This window comes from Hyla sarda, chromosome 13 (assembly GCF_029499605.1).
Source record: "Hyla sarda isolate aHylSar1 chromosome 13, aHylSar1.hap1, whole genome shotgun sequence".
NCBI classification, from domain to species: Eukaryota; Metazoa; Chordata; class Amphibia; order Anura; family Hylidae; genus Hyla; species Hyla sarda.
The window spans coordinates 15,737,084-15,753,660 of record NC_079201.1 but is presented as its reverse complement, the minus strand read 5'-3'; the positions used below and the strand labels follow the sequence as shown (position 1 = coordinate 15,753,660).

Genomic DNA, 16,577 nt, shown 5'->3' with positions numbered 1-16,577 from the left:
CTTGTCTCCCAAAGGTGACCTTTTCGTCACCATGGAAACAGTTAGATGTCCGGCTACTGGCACTCTAAGGGTCTATTCACATGGCAGAATTTCCGCTTGCGGAATTCCGCCTCAAATTAAAGCCCATAGACTTCTATGGGATTCCGCACTCCCATTCACACTTCTGAATTACCGCGGAAATTCAGAAGTTTGAATGGGAGTGCGGAATCCCATAGAAGTCTATGGGCTTTAAAGGGGTACTCCGCACCCCTAGACATCTTATCCCCTATCCAAAGGATAGGGGATAAGATGTCAGATCGCTGGGGTCCCGCTGCTGGGGACCCCCGGGATCTCGGCTGCAGCACCCACCTGTACGACTTCCACCTCACACCGGCAGCGCTGGAGGCTTCGAATCCCGACCACAATGGCAGACGAGCGTGACGTCACGATTCCACCCCGTGTGACAGGTGGGTGCTGCAGGTGGGTGCTGACGGGACCCCGGCAATCTGACATAAGATGTCTAGGGGTGCGGAATACCCCTTTAATTTGAAGCGGAATTCCGCAAGTGGAAATTCTGATGTGTGAATAGACCCTAAGGCTGGCACTCTAATAAGGGGCACTCTTTTTGGCACTGTATAAGAAGATGCCTTTTGGCTGGAATTGTTTATGGGGTCACTTTCTGTCTGGCATTGTAATAATGAACGCTCTCTAGCCATCAATAGAAGAAGCGTGCATTAGGATCTGGCTAGATGAAGGATGCCAACTATATGTTATTTGATTCAAATGGTGTTTATTGTGTCTGACTTGACTGCACTTATCCTTTCTATAACAGAATAATGCCCTGCGCACTACCCACAAGGTACTTTTGTTTTGCCACTTAGCGGTAGTATTTGATTTTTGTGTGGGAGTATTCTTAGAAGCACTGCGTGGCAGTATTAACAATGTGCACTTTGTAGTATTATTCAAATGAGCGCTCCGTGGTACTCTTTCGGGCACCGAATGGCACTCTTTATATAGGCACTATATAGCCTTATTAATTGCACAGCACACTAGCACTATAGAAACGTGACAGTAGGCATTCTGCAGATTGTAAGAACACCACTTAGTAATACGGACTCACAAAAGCCTTCATGCGACTCTTTGTTCGACTGTAAAATCCGACTTGTACGGCCTGAATTACTATTGGCAGGAGGCCCCTAGAGGTCATTTGCCTTTGAGAAATTTTTGGTCAAAGGGAAAGGAAGCTTTGCATCACTCCTTGGCACCACAGTTGGCGAGTCCTGATTCAGTGTGGTACCATACAAGATGATCAGAGAGCAACGCTGATCTCCGATTTGCTTTAGGAAATTAGAGAAACAATGTTTCCTTTACTGATGCCGCGCTATTCTCCTCGGTTCTCTTCTCATTACCTGTCTCACTTTTTTACATTACCTACAGACCAAATGCATCAGATTTGTCACTCCAATGTAGTTAATACATGAATTTGCCATTTGTGACTGAGGCTTTAAAGGGGTACTCCGGTGGAAAACTTTTATTTTATTTTTTAAATCAACTGGTGCCAGAAAGTTAAACAGATTTGTAAATTACTTCTATTTAAAAATCTTACTCCTTCCAGTACTTATTAGCGGCTGTATATTACCGAGGAAATTATTATCTTTTTGGATTTCTTTTCTGTCTGACCACAGTGCTCTCTGCTGACACCTCTGTCCATGTCAGGAACTGTCCAGAGCAGGAGAAAATCCCCTCCTGCTCTGGACAGTTCCTGTCATGTCAGCAGAGAGCACTGTGGTCGTGACAGAAAAGAAATCCAAAAATAGAAGAATTTCCTCTGTAGTATACAGCTGCTAATAAGTACTGGAAGGATTAAGATTTTTTTTTTTTAATAGAAGTAATTTACAAATCTGTTTAACTTTCTGCTATCAGTTGATTTAAACAAAAAAGTTTTCCACCGGAGTACCCCTTTAAAGGGGTACTCCAGCTTTTAACAACTTATCTTGGGGTTATAAGTGTCCCACATTTATCTCCTTTACTACTTCAGACAATGCTGACTCCCCATTCCATGCATCTGGGAGATTTGGTGCTCCGCTTTGAAGATCGGGTCCACCCTGGATGTCTAGGGCTGCAAAAACTGCTCTGATTTATTTTCCTCCGGAAACAGCGCCACACTTGTCTATGGGTCGTGTCCGGTATTGCAGCTCGCGTCACTCGCTTATACAGGGCTAAGCTAAAATAACAATATCATCCAATGTACAACAGCGACTGTATGAAGAAAAATCAGACCTGTCTCCAAGCTCATGCAGCCCCTATATACATAGGAAAGAACAGATATAATATAACAAACTAGGGAAGGGTGTCCAGAAAGGGGCCCCCGGAATCAGACACTGTTGTATCCCTTTAAAGGCTTTGTTTTGTTGCTTTCTTTTCTCAATGCAAAATGTAGCAACTTTCCAAATAGTCTATATTAAAAACATGTCCTACTATTTAGCTGCTTAAAGGGGTACTCCAGGAAAAAACTTTTTTTTTATATATATATATATATCAACTGGCTCCAGAAAGTTAAACAGATTTGTAAATTACTTCTTATTAAAAAATCTTAATCCTTTCAGTACTTATGAGCTTCTGAAGTAAAGTTTGTTCTTTTCTGTCTAAGTGCTCTCTGATGACACGTGTCTGGGGAACCGCCCAGTTTAGAAGAGGTTTGCTATGGGAATTTGCATCTAAACTGGGCGTTTCCCGAGACACGTGTCATCAGAGAGCAATTCAGAAGCTCATAAGTACTGAAAGGATTAAGATTTTTTAATAGAAGTAATTTACAAATCTGTTTAACTTTCTGGAGCCAGTTGATATATATATATATATATATATATATATATATATATATAAAAAAGTTTATTCCTGGATAACCCCTTTAAGAAAGATAAGATACATTCAGATGGACTTTCTGCTCTCTCAGTGTTAGAGATGGCAGCAGGAAGAGGGAGTAAGTTATACAGTAGACTCAGAGAGTAGATGGGGTGGGGGGAGAACCTTTAAACAACCAGCCTATGGAGTCAAAAAGTATAATAAAGCAGCTTACCAATATCATGTTATTGCCTATAGTGCAGAGATCTTCCATATCACCTGTGCTGCTCCCTTGTAAGCTGTGATGCCAAGTCACAGGCTCTGAAAGCAGTCTGCGCTCTGTCCCTCCTCCCCTTTCTGTCAGCATGGAACAAGATCAGTGTTGTGAAGGAGGGAGCTGGTATAACTGCTCATTAGATTTATGAATAAGATAAGGCATGAAGAATGTACGGAGGGTCCAGCACTTCGTTGCAAGCAGCTTTATTGAAGATACATCACACCATAAAAACGACAATCAGTCAGACATGTTTCGAGCGAAGAGTGCATGCGCTCGAAACATGTCTGACTAATTGTCGTTTTTATGGTGTGATGTATCTTCAATAAAGCTGCTTGTAACGAAGTGCTGGACTCTCCGTACATTCTTCAATAAAGCTGCTTGCAACAAAGTGCTGGACCCTCTGTACATTCTTCCTTCGATTTTGGATGCCTTGCCGGGCACCGGTCCGTGCACCGCACATAAGGGAAGGTGAGCTGGATCATTCACCTGTTTGTTGCATTCACCTAGATAAGGCAGCAGGAAGCTGCTCTCAGTCACATACGTCAGAATCGGCTCACTGCTGCCTTACCTAATAAGTCATAAATTTAATGAGCAGTAATACCAGCTCCCCTTCACATCACTAGTCTGTTCTGTCCAAATAAGAGGGGAGAAAAAGCAGGGAGCAGACTGCTTTCAGAGCCTGTGACGTGACGTCACAGCTTCCAAGGGAAAGAGTATAGCTGATATGGAAGATCTTTGCACTATGGCTAATAACATAATATTAGTAATTTGCTTTAGTATATGCATTTTATACCATACACTGGTTATTTCTTTTGCTGGACAAACCCTATAACTACTGCTCAGGTAGGCTAAAAAAAAAGAGAGGGAACGCACAAAAGGTAGTTTGCAGTGTAGAAAAGACTGTGTACAAGTAAAGAGAGAAAACAAAACAAGAATAAAATGTATTTCCTTTACTAAGGTGTCCGTAGTTTTAAGTTTCAGGTTTAGACAAGTTATATATAAAACATCTGTAAAAGGAATTTATTGAATCTTTTCTCCCAGCCTAAAGTTTATCGTGTTAGATCAAAGATTTATGCCCATAGCAGTTTTGCTCAGCGCCGATTACCTGACACTTTCCATTAGATTGAGTCTAACTATAGTGCACTAACCTAATTCTGATATCATTTTGAGAGGCTTTAGCGCAAGATGTACATGTATGCCTTCCTGGCACGCTGTACATCTTTGGTAACCTGCAAAACTACAACCCCCAGCATGCCCGGACAGCCTTCGGCTGTCCTGGCATGCTGGGAGTTGTAGTTTTGCAACAACTGGGACTATATTGTATATATCATCTAATTATCAAGTGCTTTCTTTCTGCAGTAGGATCTTTACCATACCTGCCTGTAGTGACACATTTCAAGCCAGTAAAACAGAGGATGCCCCCTAGGAGTACGTCTGTAATTGTTGGCCCAACACATCTTCAACGCCAAACTTCGTCGGGTGGCTCAAGTATTATAGGGTTTGCCGTACAGTAAAATGTGTATTTCAGGTGATGAGGGCCTAGGTAACTGTGTATTATACGATGCATTACATGTCACCACTAACTCATTTTGCATTTCATTGCATCTCTGTACAGACGAAGCAAGAGTCTAGTCACATGTAAGACTCCTAGCCAATAGCGGCAGGTGTTGTCCCAAATCTACCACCTAGCCTGGGAACAGAAGTGGATCCTTTTCTCTTGCTAAGTTAGCTAGAACCCTGGCTTCATGTTAGTTCCTCAGCTGTAATCACACCTAATCTTCTTATGGAGAGTCCTGTGAGCCTAGGTATAGCTAATGTCAGTCATACCTCAACTGTATAGGCCACATTGTAACTAAGCTGTGTCTAGCCCAGTCCTGCGGCAAGGACTGTTCAGCTCCTCAGCTTTCTTTCCAAGTGGTTCATGAGGATAAAGTTGCACAAGGGCCTTGTGTTTGTCTACACGTATTCTTGTATTAGCCTCTGGCCAGACCAGTGCCCCTCTGTTAAAGAAAATTTCTCATGCCGGAAAACGTATCCCCTATTCTTCGAATAGGGGATACGTTTTCCGGCATGAGAAATTTTCTTTAACAGAGGGGCACTGGTCTGACCAGAGGCTAATACAAGAATACGTTTTAGATTGCAGAGGGGTCCGACCTGGCCCCCTGTGATATCCTTCGGCTCTCCAATAGAGATATATGGAGGGGGCGTGGCCGCCCCTGCAATTTGCGGGGGTTGTGACGTGCCACTACCGGGCAGAGCCGGGGCTCCGTACGGTCTGGCCCCAGTGGTCTCACCGCGCTCTCTACTTATGAATGGAGGTGTGTCAACCCCCGCACACTGCTGTGGCTTACACACTTTCCATAGATCTCTATGAGTGAGGCAGAGATACAGCATCTGGGTGTTGGCAGTGGACACACCCCATTCATGTAGAGAGCCAGTGCACCGGGCGGGAGATCCCCCCACGATCTGACACTTATCAGTTGTACTGGACTACTCCTTTAAGCACTTTTCCTTCTTATACAAAAAAAAAATATAAAAAAAGAGAGGATCTCCCGCCCGGTGCCCCGGCTCTCTGCATAAATGGAGTGTGTCCACTGCGGCACAAAGCTGAGGCCAACATACCCCCTCTATGTATCTCTATGGGAGAGATGGAGATACTCATGACACTTGGGGATAATCCTGCGGCCAGGGGATAAGTTTTGTTATACTGGATAACCTCTTTAATGTTGCCATAGGACAGATTGGGCACACTCATATCTTCTTTATGCCTACCCCCCTCCTCTGCCTCAGCTACAGCGGCTGACCCAGTTTAACTATTTCTACATTTGGCGGCAGTGCTCATTGCCTCTTACTTTTTGTATCATTTTACCTGTGTAATATCATAACCTATGTGACTCCTGATCCATTGTTTTGTAATTCTCTTTATAGTTAATAAAAAATGAGTTATTAAAAAAAAAAAAAAAAAAAAAAAAAAAAAGGAAAGTGCTTTCTCTCTGGTGCCACCTTTTGGAGGTAGCATCCATGTAAGTTAATGCCTGTTTCCTTTAGGAAACCATAGAATATGACTGGGGATTTCAATAGCCAACCCAGAATCTCTCTAAAACTGGGCACACACTGTATTTATGTTCAAAGGAGGAAAACTTTTTTTTTTTTTATCTTAATTCTTCCAATAATTATCAGCTGCTGAAGTTGAGCTGTTCTTTTCTGTCTGACAACAGTGCTCTCTGCTGACACCTCTGCTTGTCTCGGGAACTGCACAGAGTAGAAGAGGTTTGCTATGGGGATTTACTTCTACTCTGGACAGTTCTCGAGACACGTGTCATCAGAGAGCACTTAGACAGAAAAGAACAACTCAACTTCAGCAGCTCATAAGTACTGAAAGGATTAAGATTTTTTAATAGAAGTAATTTACAAATCTGTTTAACTTTCTGGAGCCAGTTGATATATATATAAAGTTTTTTTTCCTGATAACCCTACCGCCATTTATGGCTGCAATAAACGACTGCACTCAGGGCTGGACTGGGACTACAACACAACCCTGGTAGAGAAAGCACAGCAGCGATCAGACAAACATGAAAGGGTTTCTTCAGATGTCATCAGGGGGGAAACTGGATATTACAGGGCCATTGTGGACCTACAAATGGTGCAAAACTACAACTCCCAGCATGCCTGGGCAGCCAGTTGCTGCTTTTTTGTCATAACACATTCCAAAAGAAATTTAATAAAAAGCTATTAAAACGTCACATATCAGAAAAAGTGGTACCAATAAAAACTGCAGATTGCGGCGCAGAAAACGAGCCCTCATACAGGGGATTGCTGCATACGAGCAGACACGCAGGACACACGGGCACAGCAGGGAGCTCACTCTAGAACAGTCATCAGCACATCTGCAGCGTATTTCACGCTGCGGATGCGCTGATGACTGTCGTAGAGTGAGCTCCCTGCTGTGCCCGTGTGTCCTGTGTGTCTGCTCATAGCAGCATAGTGCTGTATACGCTGTGTGTAAACCGTACCCTTAAAGATGTCCAGTGCTGCGGATAAGGGATAAATGTCTGATCGTGGGGGGGTCCGACCCCCTGCAATCTCATGTACTGGGCCCCGATTTGGCCCCGGTTCAGCTGCTGTGTGTGACGTTTCACACACAGAAGGTCAGCTGGTACAAACACACCCCCTCCACTCATCTCAGCTTGAACCGCGGAAACACGGCGTTCCTGTGTCTCCGCCTCTCCCACAGAGATGAATAGAGGGGGCGTGTTTCGACCATGCTGAGTACGAAATGCGCTCTATCAGTGCAAAGCCGGGGCCTTGTACTGGAGAATGCAGGGGTCCCAGTGGTTGGATCCCCGCGATCAGACATTTATTCCTGGTCCTGTGTATAGGGGATACATTTCTTAGCACTGCACATACGCTTTATAGGGGTACTCCAGTGGAAAACTTTTTTTTTTTTTAAATCAACTGGTGCCAGAAAGTTAAACAGATTTGTAAATGACTTCTATTAAAAAAAATCTTTACCTTTCCAGTACTTTTTAGCAGCTGTATGCTACAGAGGAAAATCTTTTCTTTTTGAATTTCTTTTTTATCTTGTCCACAGTGCTCTCTGCTGACACCTGATGCCTGTATCAGGAACTCTCCAGAGCAGGAGAAAATCCCAATTGCAAATCTCTTCTGCTCTGGACAGTTCCTGACATGGACAGAGGTGTCAGCAGAGAGCACTGTGGACAAGCCAAAAAAGAAATTAAAAAAGAAAAGAATTTCCTCTGTAGAATACAGCTGCTAATAAGTACTGGAAGAGTAAAGATTTTTTATTAGAAGTCATTCACCAATCTGTGAATCTGTACCCCTTTAAAGGGGTACTCCGGTGAAAACCTTTTTTCTTTTAAATCAACTGGTGGCAGAAAGTTAAACATATTTGTAAATTACTTCTATTAAAAAATCTTAATCCTTCCTGTACTTATTAGCTGCTGAATACTACAGAGGAAATTCTTTTCTTTTTGGAATGCTCTCTGATGACATCACAAGCACAGTTCTCTCTCCTGAAGTTATTATAATAATAATAACGCTTTATTTATTGTTGTCCTTAGTGGGATTTGAACCCAAGTCCCCAGGACTGCAAGGCAGCAGTGCTAACCACTGAGCCACCATGCTGCCCTTAGCATACATCTGCTCTGCATGGTTGCTAAAATGGACAGAGATGTCAGCAGAGAGCACTGTGCTCGTGATGTCATCAGTGTTCCAAAAAGAAAGGAATTTTCTCTGTAGCATTCAGCAGCTAATAAGTACTGGAAGGATTAAGATTTTTTAATAGAAGTAATTTACAAATATGTTTAACTTTCTGCCACCACTTGATTTAAAAGAAAAAAGGCTTTCACCGGAGTACCCCTTTAAATTCCTGAACCAAATCTAATTTAACAAGCAAAATGATAAAAACCTCTGCTGTGTCATCATTTTTCTCTGCAATAGGACCAGCTGGATGGCAAAAATAGTGCAAGTAGTACTGCCAAGGTAATCTGAAATAAAAGATGACAAAGGAGTTGAGAATAAAAGCTTTGAAGGAGAACAAGAAGAGTTCAAATCTGGATTCACTGGCAAGGGAACAGTGAGTGTCAGGTCGCTTCCATCCCAAAAATTTTGACGACGGCAGTTCATGAGAACAAGGTCAAGCAATAGACACTGGGGACAACAAAGATACAGACTGGCAGAGGGTTAAACGACGGTCCACTGCCTAAGATGACGGTCAGCACACTAGAATGTCACTTACTCCGGTGGAAAACACTTTTTTTTTAAATAAACTTGTGCCAAAAAGTTAAACAGATTTGTAAATTACTTCTATTAAAAAAATCTTAATCCTTCCAGTACTTATCAGCTGCTGTATGCTCCACAGGAAATTCTTTTCTTTTTGGATTTCTTTTTTGTCACGACCACAGTGCTCTCTGCTGACACCTCTGTCCATGTCAGGAACTGTCCAGAGCAGGAGCAAATCCCCATAGCAAACATATGCTGCTCTGGACAGTTCCTAAAATGGACAGAGGTGTCAGCAAAGAGCACTGTGGTCGTGACAGAAAAGAAATCCCAAAAGAAAAGAATTTCCTCTGTAGTATACAGCCGCTAAGAAGTACTGGAAGGATTAAGAATTTTTAATAGAAGTAATTTACAAATCTGTTTAACTTTCTGGCACCAGTTGATTAAAAAAAATCCCTATGGGATTCATGGAGGGGGCGTTCCGGCTGCCGAGTCATGCCCCCTTTCCTGCTCTATTCCATAACCATTACAAACAGCAATTGTTTACACTGCAGCATATAACCTTTTTTTTAGATTGCAGTCACTATCGCTCCCCTGTTGTTCACACTGCAGCGCTGCTTGTTCACCTCTAGTATTGTGTGTAATGAGGAATCGGAACTTATTATTATTAATAGGAACAACAGCTATTCTTAGTATAGATCAGTGTTTTCCAAACAGTGTGCCTCCAGCTGTTGCAAAACTACAACTCCCAGCATGCCCGGACAGCCTTCGGCTGTCCGGACATGCTGGAAGTTGTAGTTTTGCAACAGCTGGAGACACCCTGGTTGGGAAACACTGTTATAGATAGAAGTTTATATTGAAAAGCCACCACCTAGGGTGACTCTCGAGATCTGATATAAAGAATGTCCTTCGGGAGAAATAATAACCAGACTGTCCTCATAAATATTTATGTGCAGTATCTGTATGCAGTCTCTGGCTAATACACATTACATGTAAGGATTTACCAGCTATAGGGGGAGCCCGTGCCCATGAATCCCATCCTACTGCAATAGCAGATGTCAGATGTGGATGTTGGATTTCAACAGGCCCCTTCCTTTATTACTGCACCATATATACGCTGTTGTTAGAGGACTGTCTGGCGGCGGTGAATTATTCTCTCCTTGTTATGAAAACACATACACTATGCATTGGATGGCTCTAGCTAGTATATAGGAAAGTTAGTATAAACAGCTATAGAATGTGTACGTGTATAGGTTAAAGGGGTTATCCAGGAAAAAACTTTTTTTTTTAATATATATACCAACTGGCTCCAGAAAGTTAAACAGATTTGTAAATTACTTCTATTAAAAAATCTTAATCCTTCCAATAATTATCAGCTGCTGAAGTTGAGTTGTTCTTTTCTGTCTGGCAACAGTGCTCTCTGCTGACATCTCTGCTTGTCTCGGGAACTGCACAGAGTAGAAGAGGTTTGCTATGGGGATTTTTTTATATGAGCTTCGGAAGTTGAGTTGTTCTTTTCTGTCTAAGTGCTCTCTGATGACACGTGTCTCGGGAACCGCCCAGTTTAGAAGAGGTCTGCTATGGGGATTTTCTTCTATACTGGGCGGTCCCCGAGACAGGTGTCATCAGAGAGCACTTAGACAGAAAAGAACAACTCAACTTCAGAAGCTCATAAGTACTGAAAGGATTAAGATTTTTTAATAGAAGTAATTTACAAATCTGTTTAACTTTCTGAAGCCAGTTGATATATATAAAAAAAGTTTTTTCCTGGATAACCCCTTTAACTTTCTGGAGCCAGTTGATATATATAAAAAAGTTCCTGGATAACCCCTTTAACCCCTTAAGGACCGACCCATTTTTTACCTCTATGACCAGGCTCCTTTTTAAATGGTAATAACTTTAGAAGGCTTTTTCTGAGCAGAGCGATTCTGAGACTGTTTTTTTGTGACATATTGTACTTTATATAACTGGTGCATTTTTGTTGACACATGAAGCATGTTTTGGGAAAAACTTCAAAATATTGTGGAAAAACTGGAAAATTTCTGGCGTTCTTTCTTTTTTTTTTCTGGTGTACCCTGTGCGGTAAAAATGATGTTATATTTATTCTGTGGGTCGGTACGATTATGGCGATACCCAGTTTATATGGCTTTCTATGTTCTTTTTCCTTTTCTGAGCAAAATTCTTTTTCTGCCATTCATTTTCCAACAGCCGTAACTTTTTTATTTTTCGTCCGACGCCATTGAGTAAGGGCTTATTTTTTGCGGGATGAGCTGTACTTTTTATTGGTATCATTTTTGTGCTTCCTTTTGATCTTTTTTATTCCGCTATTTGTACCAAAATTGGCATATTTAGCGCTTTTTTTAATGTTTTTTTTTTACAGTGTTCACCGTGCAGGATAATTTACATTATTGTTTTATAGTACACGTAATTATGGACGTGGCAATACCTATTATGTACATGATTTGTATTTTTTTATCTTTTTTGGTGAGAATACCGGGCTTTTATTGGGAAAGGGGCATACTTTTATTGAAGAACTTTTTATTTTATTTTTTTACACTTTTTACAGGTTATACTATGCTGCAATACATTTGTGCTGCAGCACAGCATAACCTGATGAGCTGCACACTCTACAGCCTGTGGCTGGATCTCAAAGGCTTCCGTAGCAGGCACACAGAAGGTCATGATCTGACCTCCTGCTGCCATAGCAACCAACAGTGACCCGTGATTGTATCGCGGCGCCGCTGTTGGAGAACAGGGGGGAGAGCACTCCCCCTGTCAACACCATAGATGCCGTGATCAGGATTGATCACGGCATCTATGGGGTTAATGCTGCCGGGACCGGCGCGATCGCGGCTCCGGCAGCTGCGGCGGGACTGGTCCCGTCGCCAATCCCCTGCGCTGCCCGCGGCAGTGCCGGAGATCGCTATGACGTATGCATACATCCAATTCCGCGAATGTGTTGGATGATTGGATGTATACATACGTCCTATAGCGGGAAGGGGTTAAGTATGCAGAGGGAGCTAGGAAGGGCTGTATTACTCTCCAACATATAGTACAGTAAAAATAGTGTGCAACAAGTGGCACTGCTCATTGGCTGTGTTGTAATGTGATGCATCCCAAATAAATGAGTCCACGAAAAACATGACAGCAGGTTTAAATGGGCACTGTCAGATCCAAAAACTGTTTATTTGTTGTACATCTTGTCAAAACATTAACCTCTCTAATAAACTTCATAAGAAATTTTAATTTCCTTTTTATTCACTATATATATATATATATATATATATATATATATATATATACAGTAATTTTTTTTTATCTTATATTTGTTTTGTAAAAAAAAAAAAAAAAAAGACCACTAGGGGTCCCCATATCAGCCATAACATAATTTTGTCTGGCTGGAGCATCATCTTTGTCCCAGCTGAAGCACAGGATGAGACAAAGTCCAGGAAGTAAATCGGGGACTAGCACTTCTCTGCGCTCACTCCTGTCCTATCAGACAGCAGCAAGAAAAAAGAGAGGAGGGGGTTACATAGCCTCCTGCAGTGATTGGATGAAGAGACCCAGCACAGTACAGCAGACTCAGGGATTCAGCTGAGTCATGCAGTGTGAGGACACTCTCCCACCAATGCACAGGATGACAAATCAAGGGAGCAACTGAAAGAAGGTATTTGTGAGAGAATTATAGGTGCTAGACATAAAAATACGTGTATATGTACATGATTAAGATTAGATAATGAGTAACATATAACTATTTTTTGGTACTCTTTATACTCACCTTATAAGTACTAGTATGCTTAGGGTCATACGTCTATCAAGCAGAGGAACAGTTGCTAAGGTGTATTGGTGGTTCTTAACTCTCTTAAACGGGTACACCGCTGCTCAGTGTTTGGAAAAAACTGTTCCGAACACTGGAGCAGGCGCCAGGAGCTCGTGATGTCATAGCCCCGCCCCCTCATGGTGTCATGCCCCACCCCCTCAATGCATGTCTATGGGAGGGGGCGTGATGGCTGAAGACACAGCTTGTTTTGGTAAATTTTCCTCCCAACATTTCAAGAGCCATAACTCTTTTATTTTTCCCCCTACAGACCCATATAAGGGCTTGTTTTTTGCTCCACAATTTGTACCTTGTAATGAATTCTTTCATTTCACCATAAAATTTACGGTACAACCAAAAAGTTGAAAAGAAAACTGTAATCTTGCAACATTTTTTTTTGGGGGGGGGGGGGGTTCGTTTTTACACAGTGCTCTTTATGGAAACGACACGTTCTCTTTATTCTGTGGGTCAATGCAATTAAAACGATACCCCAAAGGATAGGGGATCCTTTGGATCCCGGCTCTCCCCAGGAACGGAGCAAGTCGACCCCCGCATGAATCAATGGCCAGCACGCACCCTCTATTTAGCTCTATGGGAGAACTGGAGAACATACGGTTCTGTACTGTTCCCATTGACTCCCATGTTAAAAAAAAACTATACGGTTTAATTTGGTTTTTCACCTGGACCAAAAACTGTGATAGGCTTCGGTTTTGGGCACGGGGAAAAAAACGGACATAACCGTACAAGACGGAAAACGTCTGCCCCCAGATGCATCGTTTGGCATATGATTTTCAATGCGGTTTTCACATTGAAAGCGTATATGGGAACTGTATTGCAAAAAGGTGGTGTGAACGCACCCTAAGGCTGGGTTCACACTACGTTTTTGCCATACTGTTTTCAATCAGTTTTTCTAAAGAAAACCTTATGGCAAAAAAACGGATGGAACAGTATGGAAAAAAGTAAACCATATGCTTTTTTAAACAGTATACTGTTTTTAAAAGTGCATACAGTTCCGTCAGTTTTTATTTTTTTTAAAAACATACGTTTTTGAAAATTTTGTCCATTTTTAATGGGAGGGGTCTTGGGTGGGGACTTTAGGATTCAAATGCGCATGTGCAAAGTAAAAATGTATATGTTTTTCCCGTATGGAACCGTATACATGTGCGTTTCCCATTGACGTCCAGGTTAAAAAAAAAACGTATGCGGTTGCAGTAAGGTTTTTAAACCGGAGACAAAATTGTGGTCAACCACGGTTTTAGGTCCGGTTGTAAAAGCGCATACGGCGCAAAAATGAGCCGACCGGACCGAACGTTTCACTCCGGTCGGCTCATTGAAGTGAATGGCATACGGGAGCGCATACGGTCACATACGGGAGCGCAAGGTTTTAGCTCCCTCCTGCCGTATGCGCTCCCGTATGGGACAAAACGTAGTGTGGACCCAGCCTAACTCAGGTTAGAAGGAGTGACCAGGATAGTGTGGTTAGAACGGGGTACAGATAGAAAAACTTAATTTGACACTTACATCTACCTGCGTGGCCATTTTTGTTTTATCATTTACCTTCCAGACTTCCGTAAGATAGACGGTCCTGACAACTTGCCTATAAGAAGGCCAATAAGAACCTACAGGGATGACAATTAATAAACATGATTAAGTCAATGGTAAGTTCAGATGAGTAAAGACAAGATAAATCCGTCACGCATCTGAGGATCCAGCACATATAAATACAGGCAAGGTCAATAGCGTAATTGTCTGTCTACGCCTCACCGGTTCTCCATCACACTGAGCAGGAGGGGTCATTATAAGGGCGCTCAGAATGGCTGCTGAGATAAGTAGTACCATAGTAACAAAATAACATTGCTTTTTTACAATTTATCATTGAGGTGGTTGATCCAGAAAACGAATATCACTGCTATTTAATAGATGAAGGATATATTTACCCGGCCAGCATGGGAACCATTCTTCTTGGGAGGCCAAGTGGATCACAACCAAAAATTCCATAGTGTTACATGGACGACCCTAAAAAAAGATATTCACCTATAAAGCCTGTACTGTATCATTGTATCACATTATACCTTTAGAGGGGGTTTGTGAATCCGGATCCCTCCTAATCTCTAAATTGAAAGAGCAATAAAACCATTGGGACTGGCAGAGAAAGGGTCTATTCACATGGAGGAATTCCGCCTGAAATGAAAGCCCAATACACCTCTATGGGATTCCGCACACTTTGGAAATCCCGCTATTACGCAAGCGGGATTTCCGAAGTGTCAACGAGAGTGCAGAATCCCATAGAGGTGTATCGGGCACCACCCACCACTCCAGTTTAAGGCTATGTTCACACCGCTGAAAATGTGCAGAATGTCCACCCGTCAGTGCACATTTGCTCCGTTCGTAAGTGTGCCGTATGCCCAGATGGCAATGCATTTCCGAGAAGGAAAAAACTTTTTTTTATACATCAACTGGCTCCAGAAAGTTAAACAGATTTGTAAATTACTTCTATTAAAAAATCTTAATCCTTTCAGTACTTATGAGCTTCTGAAGTTGAGTTGCTCTTTTCTGTCTAAGTGCTCTCTGATGACACGTGTCTAGGGAACCGCCCAGTTTAGAAGAGGTTTGCTATGGGGATTTGCTTCTAAACTGGGCGGTTCCCGGTTCAGGGAGTACTTAGACAGAAAAGAACCACCTTAACTTCAGAAGCTCATAAGTACTGAAAGGATTAAGATTTTTTTATAGAAGTAATTTACAAATCTGTTTAACTTTCTGGAGCCAGTTGATATATATATATATATATATATATATATATATATAAGTTTTTTTTCCTGGATAACCCCTTTAAAGGGGTACTCCACCCCTAGACATCTTATCCCCTATCCAAAGGATAGGGGATAAGATGTCTAATCGCAAGGATCCCAGCGCTGGGACCTACGCAATCTCCATGCAGCACCCGGCGTTCGTTTAGAGCATCGGGTTCAGCGTTGGAGGCTCGTGACGTCACGGCCACGCCCCCTTAATGCAAGTCTATATGAGGGAGTATGACGGCCATCACGCCCCCTCCCATAAACTTGCACTGAGGGGGCGTGGCCATGACATCATGAGGGTGTGTGATCGTGACGTCACAAGCCTCCGCCCCGCATTGCTAGTCATTCGGCATGGAGTGAAGTTCGCTCCGTGCACGGATGTCTGAGGTGCCGCAGCAGAGATCGCGGGGGTCCCCAGTGGCAGGATCCCCGCGATCAGACATCTTATCCCCTATCCTTTGGATAGTGGATAAGATGTCTAGGGGCGGAGTACCACTTTAACGCCAGGAACGGGATTTCTGAGGCACAAATTCTGTTGTGTGCACAGTGCAGCAGAATCTCATTGAAATCAGTGGGACTCTGCTGCAGTGGAATTTCAGAGCGGAACATTCCCAGAAATTCCAGGTGGACATTTCTGTGTCTTCAATGGAATTTTGCTGCACTGGGCTGAATTTCCACCACAGATATTCAAATTGTGGACCCTTCCAAAAGAATGAACGTGTTCCAACATGATCCACTATTGCCCTTTCCTGCTATAGGTCACAACTGGTGGATGCGTCCTAGGCCTCATATGATGATCACATTTGTTACAGTGCACAGCAGGCAGTTATAGGGGTACTCTTCCACAGACCCCATTTAATGTTAACGGGACATGTCAGGTCCTGTGTAAGTCTGTTGTGCGATGGAGCTTACCTAACGGATCTCAACGCTAATGTGAACTCAGCCTTATTTATGCAGGTTTATAAAATAGAAGGACACCAAGGTGAGGGCATTAAAGTGGTATCAAAAAAGCCCCCACCTTACAAACCCTATTGTCCCCCAGTCTCTTTACCCCCGAAAATATTCAGTGTTGTGATGTGAGGACAGGATATGAGGATGGAATATGAGGATAGGACATGAGGACAAGATA

At 42.6% G+C, this 16,577-nt stretch overlaps 1 protein-coding gene across 1 annotated transcript in view; it reads right to left on the bottom strand.

The window, feature by feature from the left end:
• BLCAP (BLCAP apoptosis inducing factor) overlaps positions 1 to 16,577 on the bottom strand; it is a 95,916-nt gene that overhangs the window by 75,962 nt on the left and 3,377 nt on the right. The window contains 3 exon segments of the mRNA XM_056549750.1: positions 8,526 to 8,604; positions 14,175 to 14,272; positions 14,591 to 14,669. The gene's annotated coding sequence lies outside the window, so the exon portion shown is untranslated.